The sequence below is a fragment of the Hoplias malabaricus genome, chromosome 1 (assembly GCF_029633855.1).
Source record: "Hoplias malabaricus isolate fHopMal1 chromosome 1, fHopMal1.hap1, whole genome shotgun sequence".
Lineage (NCBI taxonomy): Eukaryota > Metazoa > Chordata > Actinopteri > Characiformes > Erythrinidae > Hoplias > Hoplias malabaricus.
This window is the reverse complement of record NC_089800.1, coordinates 26765540-26782820: the sequence shown is the minus strand read 5'-3', so window position 1 is coordinate 26782820 and position 17281 is coordinate 26765540.

The following is a 17281-nucleotide window of genomic DNA, read 5'->3' as shown; positions in this document are numbered from 1 at the left end:
AGGTATGAGACAGCTATTAAACTCTCTGGAGCAGAGGCTTTGTGGGTTCTTAAGGGGTGAAAAGTCTATAAAACATTTGGGGTTTTGTTGGTAAAACATTGATTATTCTCACTGCTGACTTAGGTGTCATTTCACAAGTTTCCCAAGTGCTTTCCTGCTGCCTTATGAAGTGATGACTACTCTAGCTCAGTGTCTGTGTTAAGAGATCATTAATTTTTGCCCTTTCTCTTTCTTTTCCATGTTTGCTTTACTCCATATTCATTCCTCTGCACTAATTTTGTCTGTATTACTAGGTTTAATCTCATCTTTACATCCTCTCACAAATCCACTGTTATGATTGGAGACTCAGATGAGGGGGACTACAATTCTAATGTCTGCACTCTACATACAAAGCAGTGCAAAGTCAGAACGGTTTATTTTATCCCATTTAAATAATGTACTGTTCATATATGTATATGTAATCAGATATTAGTTTAAAAAGAAACAGTTAAAACCAAGCTGTCATGTCCTAGATTCCAGGCGTCAGATTTTGTTGTATGGAAGATTAAATCCATCCACCACCAAGCCCGTGTGGTTACTTTCCCTGTGTTCCTCAGCCTTAGAGGGATACTCCATCATGCCTTAATGCCATATGCTAAATTACTCCAAAGGGTCTGGAAGAGCTGTAGTGCATTTTTAAGACAGGGCTCAGGGTTATTTGGGAAATGATCTAAATGATCTAAATTAGCCAAATGACTTCAAACAGCAGGGACTTCCTCTGGAGTTCTGATGCTCAGGGGATATATTTACGTTCATAGACTTTGGAGACTTTCAGGAAAGTAGGAGGAACATGGGCAGAGAAAAAAAAAAGAATATATATTTTAAATTATATCTGTTTAGTTGTTAGAGACTAATTTTCAATGTCTGCTATAAGTCTTAATTAAAGGTTTAAATGTAAAGGTTTTAATGTAAAGAAGATAAGATAACATTGACAAACATTATTAAATGATACATTTAAAAATGAGCTACATGTTTTCCCAGTCTTTGTCCTTTGTCGGTTTATATATATATATATATCAGTGGCGGATGCTGGTCTTTCAAGGAGGGGGAAGCTCAATTTCGGCCTACATCATAAAATGTGTCTGTTTATTTATATGTAAATTCTACCCTCCGTTCCTTTTCAAGAAAATTATCTGTAACACTGTCGTACCAACAAGGCTTCTTTTCCAGGGACTTGACTAGTGTCCTCTCAATGGCCAGCAGAGCTAGGCTGCTTAAACGGCCTTGGCCCATGTGAAGTGTGTCCGTCTGTGAGTGCTTTGTGACGGTGGAGGGGCTCAGCAGCACCCGCTGGACAGAAACTGTGATAGAAGTCAGAAAGAGTGATAGAAGTCAGTCTCCAAACACAAGCAGCTACAAAAAACTCCACCAGAAATAGAAGCTCAATTTGTCGCTAGTCGTTTTTAACAAAGAAAATGCCGCAAAGACGTTTAAGAAAGTCTCCAGTTCAACTCAGAACAGAATGAAAATATAATGCTTCCACGGATCTTTACACCAAAGGATCGCTCATTTCGCTGTCAATCAAAAAGGGATTCAGCCTCAGACAATCATCATGCAGAAGCTGAGCGTCCGGGCCAGCCGAGGCCAGCCCACTGCCCCATAGACCCCCAGAGACGCTGAGCATCCGATGGGCGGGACAAAGCCCAGCATTTATCCAATGGCTCGTCTCATTTCGCTGCACTTCGCTGCTTCGCTATTGAACTCTGTGGACGCTCAGCGTCCTCACTGTTTAAAGCACTGTGAAGGGAATGATTGAGAGGAAAGCAGCGTCTTTACCAGTGATAAGAAGCTGATTCTGAACAAAAGTTGAGCGCGCTGTAGTGCATATTTAATCATTGACATGTACACACAACAGTATATATTTGATCACTTATTATTTGACATTTTAGGGGAAGCTGAACTTCCCTTGCAGTCTTAGATCAATTGCCTCTGATATATATATATATATAGTTTAGTTTATCATTTATATTTTACTTGTTACTGATATTATTACTCCAATTTCTATTATATTTTACCATTGATAAATGATCAGTTATTATTGTTATAAAATATAAGTGTTCAGTTAAATTATCGTTCAAATAAAAACACAATTCTGCAGACACAGGGAGAACACACCACACTCCTCACAGACAGTCACCCGGAGGAAACCCACGCAGACACAGGGAGAACACACCACACTCCTCACAGAAAGTCACCCGGAGGAAACCCACGCAGACACAGGGAGAACACGCCACACTCCTCACAGAAAGTCACCCGGAGGAAACCCACGCAGACACAGGGAGAACACGCCACACTCCTCACAGACAGTCACCCGGAGCAGGAATCAAACCCACAACCTCCAGGTCCCTGGTGCTGTGTGACTTTGACACCTACCTGCTAAAAAAATTATATATATATATATATATGTCACGCTGTGTGAGGGTGCTATTTCAGGACAGATTATTTTACAGTAATTAATTAATTAATTATTGATATTCTTTAACTGCCTCATGCTGCTCTAGGTCCCAGGTGGTGCTGAGATTACCCACAGTCATTGGGCACAAGGCAGGAACACACCCAAGACACAGCACCAGTCCCTCACAGGGCACAACACCCATCTTTGACACACTCACACCTGTGAACAATTTCACAATCCACCTAGCAACATGTGTGTTTGGAGTGTTGGAGGAAATCCACGCATGAGGACAACACATCAAACACCAAAAATGACTGAGTTAGTATCAGAATCAGCTGCATTTGGAAGTTAATTATAATATGTTATGTATGAGAAAAGAAAAAACGCTACCTTAGATGGACAAGCAACCATCATCCACATAACTGATGTTATGTTTTTTGTCGTCAGGAACATGTGTTTTTGCTAAATGACACTAGATGGTGCTGTAATGGCAAAAGTGCTTCATTATAGACATTTATGAAAACACTGTATCAGATATTAACCTTTAATATAACATGCCAAACTCATAATCTTTGATATGACTGTGATGGGTGAAAAAAATGAGTAAAATCGGAACACCTGATTGTTTTAAGTGCATTTTAATGCCTAAAGCTTGAGGACATTTCTTTTCAAATCAAGGGTATTAATGGCAGTTTGTCCCCATTTGCAGCAATAACAAATGAAACAAGAACATTAGTGAGGACAGGAACTGACTGGTGTTGGGTGATTATATGGATACTATCACACTTACTAATCCTAATGATTAAAACTGTAATGCGGGCAATGCAGTTCCACCATTTCACAGCCCTTTAAATCCTTCTAGCCAACACTTAGCTCACGGTTTACTAATCTTAGGGTCATGGGCAGCTGCTCCAGAGCATCTCATATCATGCTTTTCATAACAATTGAACGTCTCTTCTTAGTGGATGCACCATAAAGTGGTTGATTTTATTATTAAAAGAGGTGCCTATAAATCTTCAGAAATATGGTGTAAACTGTAGTGGCTGCCCGAGGCTTGCATGGCCATGCAAGCGTCTATAAACCTTATATCATGTGTTTCTCTGAAAATATGAACACTGTTACTGTCCATGGCCCAGCCGTGTGATGTCCATTAAAACTCATCACTGATGAGGTCCACCCATCATCAGTACAACTCATTTTCACTTCCTCCAGCAAATACTCCAGGATTATTTATTCATTCATTCATTGTCTGTAACCACTTATCCAGTTCAGGGTCAGTGGAGCCTACCCAGAATCATTGGGTGCAAGGCAGGAACACGCCCTGGAGGTTCCTATTCCAGGATTAGTGTTGATTAATGTTATTAAATTATTGGAACACATTGCAAGCTGTGGGTTACAGCTCCTTTCCAAATTGCATTTCAATTTTGTTCACAGGAACTGCAAACTGAAATGACAGGAAATGACCCTTGGGAGCCAGCCATTCATAAATAGAGATGTAAATGACAGCTTATGGTCCTGGGGCCAACAAAAGGCCTGATAACAACACATGGGGTGGGGTTTTATTAAATGTTACAGTTTCCATTATAGCCTTTATCAGTCAGTTTCACAGTTGAATGTGCTTTAGCAACTAATACTTGCAGGAATTAGCTTTTGTAGATGCTTATGTAGGTTTACGTCAGTGTCATGAAAGGCTTGAAAACAATGATCTACAGTAAATAGATAAGAGATAGGAATAATGCTATCAGAACACATAGGAAATACTGAAAACTGAGCTTGGAGTTTTAAATGCAAATTCTCTTCATTTTCCTCAAGTTAGCCTAGAGGTGTTCCAGTTTTATTTAAAAAAAATCCCTAATTGAATTCAGCTGCTGTTGATATGGAAAAAGTATCACAGTGTAGTGAATAAATAAAATTAAATAAAAATAACTGAACAATAATACAAACAAATATAGGCTTTTCATAAGTAATGAAAGTGTTATCTTTGTTGTGTTAAGTTGTTCCTTTGAAACCAGACTGTTCTGCGTCTGCAGTTACTCAGACTATGCTATAAATACTGATGAAAGTGTATTGTGTAACTTCACTGTAGCACTGATCTGCTGAATCTCACTTTCTATGCAGTCAAAGGAGTTACCCATGATTCAACAGCAAGAGGGCATTCTATAATATGCATATAATCCTGGAAAGAAAAAAAAGAAAGAAAATGTGGTCTTCAAACAAAAAAGCACACAAAAAAGAGCACTTATCAGATTCAGTGCTATACTGCAGTGCCTAAGTGTACAATAGAGAGTGCAGGGTAGTGTCATATACATACACTGATCAGCCGTTACATTGAAATGTCCTTGTTTTGACGTGATGTGTGCTGCTCTGTGACGGACTAGCCCCTGACCAGGGTGTGTTCCTGCCTAGCATCTAAAGGTTCTGGGAGGGTGCATACACTAGTTATTTGGTTACAGCAGATGAATGAATGAATGAATGAATAATCACACACCTCACCCTTAAACAAGGGCTCACTAATGCTGTAAATACTGTAACTTGTACTTGACCAGATGAGCTTCTGTGTGTGACTCCCCACGTTTGCTTTCAGTGATATCAGGAAAAAAAATGATGCTCTCTTGAATTGCTTGAGTTTTGAATAGAAGTAAAACCTCCAGAGGAAACATGTGTGAATCACAAGATCTACAAATAATCAGACAGAAATTAAAAACCATTAGTGTTCTGGTAAACAGCATAATTGTGTTCATCAGGCACTCCACTAAAAGTCCCAAACACAGATATAAAATAGAACATGTTATGGCAGTGGGCACAGAGGTGTGTTTAATGGTTTGAGAAGCAGGACTGGGACTGAACAGTCACCTGTTTGATCCCCATGACAAGCAGGAAATTGTAGGCAGGTGGGAGTGAAGGAACAGTGCTGTCTCATTCCTGAGGCCGAGGTGTTCTTGAGCAAAGCAACTAACCCCTAATGGCTCCCTGGGCATTGTGTGTGTGTGTGTGTGTGTCTGTGTGTGTGTGTGTGTGTGTGTGTACCGATACTTGCTGTTTGGCCATGTGTTTCCATAGATGACAATCTGCATTGTGAACATAACATTTACTTGCCTATGTGTTACACTTGTAACTGGAGGCTTCCACCAGAGGGCAGACCTGAAACACACCAGGTGATTATGTAATGGGGCAAATGTTTCAAATAAAACCAATAACAGCTGAGTTTTGTCCATTGACCATTGCTGAAATTGAAGGTATTGATAAGGATCTGTCCCCACCCCCAACTCTTGGGAATACATAGGTTGCACTTATTTTTTTTATTATTATTCGTTTATTTATTTTCTGGACTGGAAGTTGGGTACATGAAGATTGGTCTTTGACTTATGCACAATTCTACAGTAGAACGTACACATACACCATGATTTAAAAACCCTGATATATTTCATGTTGCTATGTCTATATATCACAGCATATATAAAATGTGCACACGTTGAGAACGCCTGCGCTCTTGGTCACCAGTGGCTCCTGTGGTGTTAATGGCTGTTTGGCTGATCTAACAGGAAACAAAATGTCATTTCAAACATCTGCTCACAGCTCACACAAGAGCAATCAGAGGAGGAGCCGAGAAGTAAGAACTGACATCTTATTTTTTGAGTGTGTTGCTTCTCCTCTTCCCTCATAACTCCCACGCTCCGTGATGCAACTCCAGGACACAGAGTTTCCCTATAGCCAACGATATCAGAGATTAGGGCAGGCTCTAGTTTGGATCAGACACTAAGTGCTTGTATGTACAGTAGCTATTTTCAGCAAAAGCATTATATTTATGACCAAGCCTCTATTTCTAAAAGCAGCCTTTAGTTATTTATGTATTTTTGACTTTCAGTGGCAGTTTACTTAGTCCCAACAGTGTAACCATGTTACAGAGGTAGAGGAAGCAGTGTTAGGAGTCTTGCTAGTGTACATTTACATTTATGGCAGCAGACACTCTTATCCAGAGCAAGTGATTTGTCATCTTGATAAGGAAATATATTCTCAGAGGCAGAGGTGAGATTAGGCCAAATACTATTTAATGAGAACACCACTAGATGCTAGATTCAAGCCAAAGACCAACACAATTTACAGAATTTCAAAATGTTTTGATAAGAGTTAGTGGTTATTTAAATATTGAGACGAGTCTGCCGACTGAGACAGATATGAGTCTGCCGATAGGGAAGACTCTTGATGTTTGTCTGCAATGTGATTTGGCATATGGTTGTTCAAACCAAGGTGTACTCAAGGCTCGACACACTCAAAGCACAGATTGAGTTCTGACCTCCCATGTAGCCGACTGACCTACACTTCCATTTAAAAAATAAAATAGCCCAATATCATTTTTGGATTTTAGCCAGTAAAAGTAACCGGAATATTTTCTCATCAGATTACATGTGTAAGTACTCTGTTTTCTTCCCACGCGAGGCAAACTAGCTGAATGAAAGATAAGAGTTAGAGGCAGTAATTTGACTTTTCCCATGGGTCTGGATGGTGAAGAGGTTTTCCTTCCAGGCAGCTGTGACGAGACAAACAGCAATATCGCTGTGGAATGTGATGAAGGAGGAGAATGCTTTGAACACGGACAAAAATTACTGGTAAATGAATAAGCTGGAGAGCTGAAGTCGCAAGGACATATGGCTAACACTTTATTTTACAGTGTAAATTCTAGACATTATAATGTAGAGTCCCTCCTTCACCCAAGCCATTCACGTGTGTGTTTACTGATGATGGGATTAATAAGTGTAGGTTCTCTTCCTACAGTTTATTTGAAAATATTTTTTTTTACAGATCTGTGAAATTCAGTATAGCACAGGATCCAAAAAATAGGAAAATCTTAGGGAGGACTTGTGAAGTTCGGAACACCCCCGAACAAAAACTAACTAACTAACTAAATAAATAAATAACTTGATTTGTGCCTTTGTGCCTATAATGAACTACACTGCTTTTCCTTAGGATATGATGGAATATTTACTCTTAGTCCAGTTTGCACTGAATTATTATAAACTAGAATGTTTACTGGTTTAAGATTGCAGTGTCCATAAAAATAACTTACATGGTACATTCAGATGGGACTTTAATCACTGTGACACTATGGCAATCACTATGGCAAAGAAAACATTACCCCATCTCCTTGTATTCAAACAATCCTAGTCAAATTCCCAAGCTCTGATTATAACACCTTTGCTAGATGTAAACGGATAAAGTTGTGCCTCATGAAGGGCTGTATTTTCTCACTACTGCAGGAAAGAAAAATTATAGTCATCTACATCCTCCCTAAGCACTTGCATCAGCCACAGCTGGACACTGTTGGTAATTAAGACTGCTGCCAACACTCAAAAAATAAGCTAAATTGGAATGCTGAAAATAGAATACTAAATAGACAACTGATCAGCAGCTTGTCTGAGTCGACCTTTTCTCTGTCCACACTCTATCTCAGGTGGCACTCAGTGTGAGGTTGCGTTTAGTCAGTAGCTTATTCCCAATGCTCTGTACCTCCTCTGAAATCTGAAACACCTGTGGCTCATTAGTCCTTGATACTGAACCATATTTACATATCAGACTGTCCTTGCATAGTTTTGTCTGATGTTCCTACCAGCAGTCTTAGTGCTGTTAGTTGTCCTAAGCTCTATTGGTCTAAATTGAATACTTCTATACAGAATACTTCAGGTTGCATAATGGGGTAAGTACCTTATTAGACAACATCATACACAAGCTAGTTGTCTATCCATCCACTTCGTCATCAGAGGCAATTCTGACCATACCCACTGTTTACATAGGCATTTCCCAAGTGCTGTCTTGATCACCAGCGGGATAAGAAATGCTTCCCCCTTTTTTCCTGTGCAGTTACAGTCTACATCCAGCACTAGGGTCTGTTTGATTCTAAAATCTCTAAAGTGGTATTTATCATCGCACAACTCACCAGTAAAGCATTAGTAAGAACTACTGCCAGGATCATATTCATGTTCTCTTGATCTCGGTTTGAACTTAACATGTCACTTAAACATTTAAACATGGACTTGTTTGGAGAAAGGAAATAAAGCATGGTCATTTTTGAAAGGAAGGTATTATGAGCCACTCCTCCTCATGGAGAATCCTTTTCTGGCACACATCAAGACTGTGAACTCACAAAGAAAACCTTAGTGTTTACAGGCAAAGACCAATTACATTTCGTCTGGGACTTTCAGGCAGGTATCCTCAGCATGTCTCCACTTTGATTATTTTTTTTTTACCAAGCAAGAGAACACAGAGTTCATTAAAAGGCATTTATGTACATTTTGAAAAATGTAACCTTCATTCGCACCAAATTCATCACAGACAGAGTCCCAAGGTGAGTATCGAACCCAGGACCCCAGGACACTGGCCGTGACATTACTTTTTGCCATTACCATTGCTGTCTGCCAGAGCTGCTGACTGAGGGAGCCAGTTTTTGCCAGCACTGCTCATATGCTGCATACCATTTTACTTTTTGTCCCTTAGTGACTTTGTTCTGTGTACTAATATTGTAAGAGCTCTGAGATCATAAATATAAAAACAATAATGATTATGATTATGATTATTATTATTATTATTATTATTATTATTATTATTATTATTATTATTATACCAGTGTGAGGGCACAAAGGGTGCAAATGTAAGAAGTATTTTTAGAGTATTTTTGACTACAAAGCATATATTGTTTCAAACTCAGATATGCTCCTCCCACAAGTAGATGGAGAGTCTTCAGTGTTCTAACCTTGCCTCACTGGACCCACTGATTGGCTGTCTGTACCTCTGCGTATACACACTTCCGTGTATCATTTTGTATGGGTTCTGGTAATAATCAGAGAGGAATCATAAAGCCTCCTTCTACACATCATGCCAAAAATAGCAGACTTGTGACTGGTACATTTTCATGTCCATCAAATTATTTTCCTGCAGTAGTAGGTGATTCTTGGCCATGTTAATTGGCTATAGGTACCAGAGTCTTGCAGTGTGAGACTAACTGTGTGTAAGATGACCCTTTCCATCTTTTAGAATTACTTGCTTTGGATACAAAGTGTTAATACAAACAATGAAGAATGCCCATGCAAATTTGTGGCTTTAATCAACTCTGGGTTGTTTCCTTTAGTGGAAAAGAGGGATCTGAACCTGAGAAACTGACACTGGTATTTCAGAGAATATTGTCCAGAAATGCTATAAAAATGCAAATCTACTTATCTGCTTCAAGTGCTGCCAAAGACTGTCACCCACTCTGTGCACAAAGAAAAGCTGAGGAATGTGTTTCTGATCCCCTCATCCTCAGGAGGAGGACAGGTGAGCTTCAGCCTCCCTGTAAATAGAATGTGTCAGGTTCTAACAATAGAACTGAAAAATACAAACAGACTCCAGGCTGCCAGCCATGTGTTTGATGTGTTTGACTCAGCAGACATTTTAACTTATATTTAAAGCCTGGACATTGGAAATGAGTTGAAATAGCCACTGATTATTATGATCTGACATCTCATGAGTATAGAGTGAACTTTATAACAAAGACATGAAAATCTATTCATGATATTGCAATGAAAATGTAAGACCATATCATGGTTGTGGTCTATCTTTATGTTACGTTTCCTTTACCTTTATGTTTCCTTATGTTTCTTTATCTCCTACACTCTTGACTAGTTCAAAGTTAGTCCAGCGCCACGCTCTGAAACGTGAACAAGAAAATGTATCTGCTCATAAATTGCTTTTTATGAAACAGCATTAGACAAAAAGAGACCTGAAACACAGGAGATGTGATGGAGGGATGAGGGTGTGAGGCTAGCTCTCTAGAAAAACTCAAGAAGACACACGGGTGAGATTCCTGGGTTCATTTTCTCAGCAGAAACATCTAAGAAGCTGTACATGTAGGGAATGTTAAACCATGTGTTTATACTTGTTTACATATTCGTTTCAGAAGGTTTACACTCTAAAAGATGCATCATGAGTAAAATAAGCTGTCAAAGATATTGCTGAGCATCTCTGTTTTGAAACTGCAGTGTACACAGTAAATTCACCAGTGTTAAATCAACACTATCAGTGTTAACACTGAGAGTGTTAAATTATTACACTAACAGTGTTAATTTAACACTAATAGTGTTGATTTAACACTGTTGAATTTACTGTGTACCAAAGACAGCCTCTAAACCAAAGATTCAGACAATAAGTGATTCTTGCATCATAAATTTAAAGGGTTAATCGAGCTGTAGGCAAGTGTTGGAGGGATACATGGAGATAGACCCCACTATGACTAATTGCTTATTCATAGATCCTCGCATATTAAATGAAAGCAAAGTGTAGAGTGACATCTAAGATACTGCGGGATACATTTTTTAACTAAATATGAAATATTTCACCATCTTATACCTCTGGATAAATTCACACAGTCATTCCAACTAATAAGATATTTTTAGATTGAATAAGAAAAATGGAGCACCCAGAGGAAACCCGTGCAGACACAGAGAGAACACACAAAACCCCTTACAAAAGGTGACCTTCAGTAAGGATTGAACTGAGAACACTGACAACAACATATTATTTTCTACCTATGAAAATATGGGCCTATGGGCTTAAAATTTCAAATGTAATAAATGTAATGTAATAAGTAAATGTATAAATGTATAAATGTAATAAATGTATTTAAAATGTAATAATAACTCAATATTGTTTAATTTGAATGTTCTGTTTAATCATAGATGGACTGAAGGATTGGCACCCCCTCCAGGGTGTGTTCCCACCTTGTGTCCAGTGATTCCAGATGGGCTCTGAACCTAGCGCAACCCTGAGCTGAATAAGCGGTTGCAAACAATGAATGAATGAATGTTTGATGATATTGTCACAGTCCAATCAAAAATATATTTCAGTTTTTGTCCATTTTTATTATACTACATAATTGGAACACAGCACCTGTGCTTCACACAAAATTTCATAATGAATGGACCAATAGAAATGCTCCAAAATTGCTTGAAATAAAATCTTTTACATTGACTTCCATTGAAATTTAAGAAACCTTTATTCTTTTCCTATAAAGTTGCTATTTTGAAAGATATAGGTTTTTTTTTTATTATTGGAAAGCGATGATATATTTGTTGTATTTATCATAAACTTTAATCTCATTCAGTTCTCTTTCTTTTGTCATATGCTTCACTTTCAAATTTGGGTAAAAAAAAAATCCTGTAACCCTGATTCTTCTGCAACAAAAGCAGATTGAATTTGTCTTATGTCTTGTGTTAAATTAGAGCGTATCACTCTGTATTGGTTGCATTTTAGCGAAGCACTATATGTTATGGTAAGATTTATAAGCAGACATTTCCATATTTTACTTTAAAGCATCTAAATCAGCACACAATTCAATAAGGGAAAAGGCTCTTTATCTGAAAACCGTGTCGTACACCATCATAGGCTTAAAACATTACCCATATTTTCTAAGTTGATATCCTGAAATATTTAAAGATTTCAATCACTTTGCTGACAGATCCAGGAAATCCTGTCATAATTGGTTGAACAGACAAATAAACAGATGAAAGTATGGACACAAATGCAAATGAAAAATCTGTCAGACAGCCAAACAGATGGATGACAGGAGGGAAAAATGAGCTAGCCTGATTGCCATGCTTACTATTGATATTTACGCTTATAGGTCTTCTTAAACAGAGAGGAAAAGAAAGTATGGAAACAGTTTTCTTCATTGTATGAATGAAACAACCCCAATCAGCCTTTCATTGGTTAAAATCCTTATTGAACCCATCGTTCCAGAAAGAACGAATGAAAGAAAACTTGTTGGGAAATGTTGAGTGATCTCAGTCCAATCCCGTGTGCAATGAAAAAGCAATTCACAGCTCTCAGTCAGTGGATATGCAAATGCAAACTGATGAACAGCTCCAATTAATTCACATTGTGCACATTGACATGGCAACAGATGTGAACTTGTAGTCAGATCTTCAGGGATGGACAGTGTTTGTGCTCTGCCTGGCTCACACATTTATCTGATCTGCTTTCATCATAACTTTCCCCTCTTCAGAAGTTTGTATAAAAGTTGTGTGTAAGTGAAAAGTGTCAGACATAGGCATAATTTCCTGGGGGAGTGGGGGTGTTACCTGTCACAGAAATAACTCCAGAGCTAATTAATTTTGATACAAATTTTATGATGTGTGTTGCTGCTACACAGCTCCAGACTCTCTGTGTCTTGGGTTTAACTGCCAACTCAGGGCGCTGTCTATAAGGTGGTGTGTTCTTCCTGTGTCTGTGTGGGTTTCCTTCAAGGGCTCTAGTTTCCTCCCACAGCCGAAAACACATGTTGGTAAGTCAATTGATACTGGCCAATGTTGTATGCGTGTGATGGGGTGAGTGTGTGTAATTGTCCACCAATATGAATGTGTTATTCAGTCAAACAATCTTCATTTATATAGAACATTTCAAACAAATCAAATTGATAGTCAATGTGCTGACAGGCAATTGACAAAGATAAAAAGAAACAACAATAACATTCATTCATTCATTGTCTGTAATTGCTTATCCAGCTCAGGTTCACGGTTGGTCCGGAGCCTACACGGAATCACTGGGCACCAGGCGGGAACACACCCTGGAGGGGGCACCAGTCCTTCACAGAGCAATACACACTCACACATTCACTCACACACTCACACCTACGGACACTTTTGAGTTGCCGATCCACCTGCCAACGTGTGTTTTTGGACTGTGGGAGGAAACCCACGCGGAGGAACCCAGAGGAAACCCACACAGACACGGGGAGAACACACCAAACTCCTCACAGACAGTCTGTCGGAAACTAATAAGATCATTTCAGGGTGACTCACAGGGTGAGTGTGTGAAATTGTCCACAAGTGTGAATGTGTGAGTGACTGGATGAGTTTGTAATGCCCTACATTAGACAGATGCCCTGTCCAGGGTGTGTTTTGCTTTACACCCAGGATTTCCAGGAAAGCTCCAGACTCAACACAACCCTGAAAAGAACCAATGATTGAAAGAATGAGTGAATAAATTATTTAGTAAAGAATGATGGCCAGAAAAATATAATCAAATCAATGGTAAAATTGTGATAAAACAGGCAGAATGACTGAGACCACAACTTAAAGCCCTGTTCACATCACTCACCCTGACCATTTTGTCAAACTTTTAATAAAAGGAGTTATTGATGGAAAGCAACATTCTTATGAGTGAATGAGTAAATGACTGAGGGAATAAGTGAGTTATAAGCCTGGTCCCTGAGTTCTTCACATCTAAAAATAGCATCATTTAAAAGGTTTTTAAGTGACCTAGAACTTCCTCTATGGCATCATGTCACAGAGCACTTTACTCGGTGCCACTGTTATTACCAATGCACTGGCTAAGTGATGTGATGTGAAAATATCACTTGACTACTTCAAATAAATGTATTATTGCCGTGACAAATGTTGTCACACAAGAGCAGGGAGAATTCTCTTACCGGCCAAATTGCCAAACCTGCAGTGGTTTGATTGTGGCCACAGTTTAAACAGTATGCAGAGCATGGTTTATATAAAGCACTGCACAATCGTTTTGTTTACCCAACACTAGCCCAGGTCTGTCTCCCGTCACAGACTCTCTGTCAGTAATGTGATTCATAACCTTGGAAAGAAAAATGAGACCTAAACAGTTCAGTGGGAGTGTGGCAGCGTGTAGTGGCAGTGTGCAGTGTAAGTATTACAGTCCTTCAGTGAGATTTTAATCTTCCAAGATTCATGTGGTCATTAGCTACTTTTGGAAAAGAACAACACAGTGAAATTCTGACTTTGATTTAAATGTATAACAACTTCCAAAAATAGTGTAGCATATGATCTTATCCAGATCTTCTGACTTCCATAAAGGTAAAGCACTAATCATACTGGAATATCCTAATAATATAAACTATTAAAAATAACTTTTGGCCTGGTTTTACAAGGTCATGTTTAACATTAATATGATTAAAGAGAATGCAATTTGATGATATAAATGATAATAATATTTTGTCCAATGCTAAATCAGAAGTTCTAATACCTTATGATATTGATGAAAAATGTAATGGTCCTTTGACATTAAAAATATAATGTGTTTATCCTACCGGAAATTGTTCATTCTATAAATCAGCCATAACTTAATGCCAGCATCTGCTATGAATATCTAATTTGTTTTAATGTTTCTTGAGAATTTCTTTGGATTTTTAAACCACTTACTGCAGCCAGCTTCAGTTTCAGTTTGTTTACAACATGCAGAGCTGCTGGCTAATGCTAACCGACTAGCAAACTTCCCGGCATTGCATTTGTTTACACTTTAATCTGATTACAGTAAAGGCCTCTATCTGACTAAATTGAGAACAGTGTACTCTTAACAGTATAATCTTAACTATACTGTCAGAAATAGGTAAGGCAGTTTACAGCCTTTGAAAAAAAAAAAGAAGAAGAAAGGTTAGACCTGATGATTTCTAAAGAGTAATACAGTTTATTCCATCTGAAGCCAGTCTGCACTAAAGAAAACAAGATGCTGCAAGAGTTTCCTATAAGAGGAACTCCTGATGACAGAGGGATTAGCAGAAGTTATTAGCAAATTCCTTCTTATGTCCATGAGCATCTTAGAGTTTGAAATCACAGATCAGTGGCATCACTGCTCTCAGTAGTAGTAGTGGTAACACTAATAATAATAATTATTATTCAAGTAATCACAAACACAACCATTATTGTTACAAGATCACTTTTAAAGAAACCCAGAAGGTTACTCACAGCCTCTAAAATCTCCACTGGTAACTGGATGACAGCTGAGGTTTTGTGAAAAATGTTACTGAACTGTATCACCTCAGGGGGGAAATGTGTAGCAGGAATAATAATGTTCAATATTTTTCAATATGGCAATCTTCCTTTTGCCAGTGGAAGTGTTATTGCCATGTTCAAACAATTGTAACAGAAAAATAAGCAGGAAAAGATCACAAAAAATAGCAAACTAATCAAAAGTAATTCTGTGCATTTGACAGGCCACAGTCGACAAACACCAGATGTTCCAAATGTGACACCAGAGATGTGGGACACTACACTGCAGAAAGAACTTTTCCTTCATGTAGCCACAAACTTCATCTGGGACTTCATACAAGACAATATCTATTTGTAGAAGTGCAGTTCTTAGGTTTATTATCTGATCTTAACTCCAGACAGGAAATCCAGGAAAGGGATTATAGAAGCATTCTAAAACTTTGCTAAATGTTCTCCTAAATTTAAAACAACTACAGTGGTGACATATGTTTCTACTGTTAGAACAGCTGATCTGTTTTCTGTTTTCTCCCCAATTTATTTCTACCCATTTACACAGGACTTCCCCCAGGAGGCTGAGGACAAAGACCTACATCCTCTGAGACAGGTAAAGCCAACTGCTGCGAACCTAACGCCACTGGAGAATTCTACGTGTTTTTTAAACTTATCAAATCTAAAAAGTTAGGATTAAAATTAGAACAGAAATGAGTGTAATACGGTCCCATCACTGACAGCCCTCTGGATATGAAAGAGGCCCTGTTATCTCAGAAAAGCACAAAGATGACTATTTCTGTCGTAGCTGCACTGGGAACAAAAGTAGGAAGAAACAAAGTAGAACATACTGAAACAGCATCACTCTGTGTGCTATCTCTTATGGGCAGACAGAGAACAAGTCTTCTTAAAGAGGTCCATCACAAGGGGCTTTAAAGACTGCAGCTTTCCCAGCTGGATTTTGTCCTCCAGAACACCCTGCACCGGGGGATCTGGAGATTTCAGCTCACTCTCGAATCCAAAGCCAGTCACTGATCTGGTGCTGCAAGAGGAAAAGAAGCAGGTGTGTATTGGAAGTGTTGCACAGCAAATGAAATGAAGAAGGGCACATTTACTTTTTGTAAATGGTTGTAAAAACCTCACCTTTTTTAATTTCACAGTAGAAATAATCATTATAAACGTGTTATTAATAGACACAAGATACACTAAGAAAAAACATTACACAAAATCTATCAAATGTTATATGCATTAAACTGTCAGTTAACAAAGACAAACCTACTAGAGCACCAAAACGGTCAACATCAAATAAACAGCACGTCATGACTTCATAGGTTTCAACATGTGTCTGAAAGAATGTGAAGAAGCCAAGAAGTTGTTACTGAGAGACGCTACTTTATTTATTTATAATTCTTTCTTTATACACTACTTTGAACTATGTTGTTCATTCACTGCTCTTTGTTTATACATCACTCTTTGTTCATACACTGCCCCTCATTTTTTATATTGTTCTTTTGAATATACTGCTTCTTATATATATTCTTTGATCATACACTGCTCTTTGTTCATGCAGTGCTCTTGTTTATACAAAACTCTTTGTTCATACACTGTACTTTGTTTAACCACAGATTATTTTTTATATAACACTCTTTCTTTGTACATCAACTTTTTGTTTTATATACAGCTCTTTGGTTATACACTGCTTTTTTATATATACTGCTTTGTTCCTACACCATTCTTTGATTATATCCTACTCTCTTTATAGTATATTCTTTGCTTGCTCTTTGTTTATATACTGTTGTTTTTGAACACTACTATTTGTTTATACACAGCCCATTGTTTATACACCACCACTTGTTTAAATACACTGCTCTATGTTTATTCACTGCTATTGGTTTATAAATCGTACGCTTTGTTTATACACTATGTTTTGTGTAAATATACTGCTTTTGTTGTGCACTGTTTTTGCTTATACACTGCACATTATTATACTCCTTAGATTCTACACATAGTTAAATGTTTGTTGTTTTGCTCAGGTGTACTCCAGAGGAGGTATTTGTCTGAAGGTTTCTACCTCAGGTTCTAAGGGAGTTTT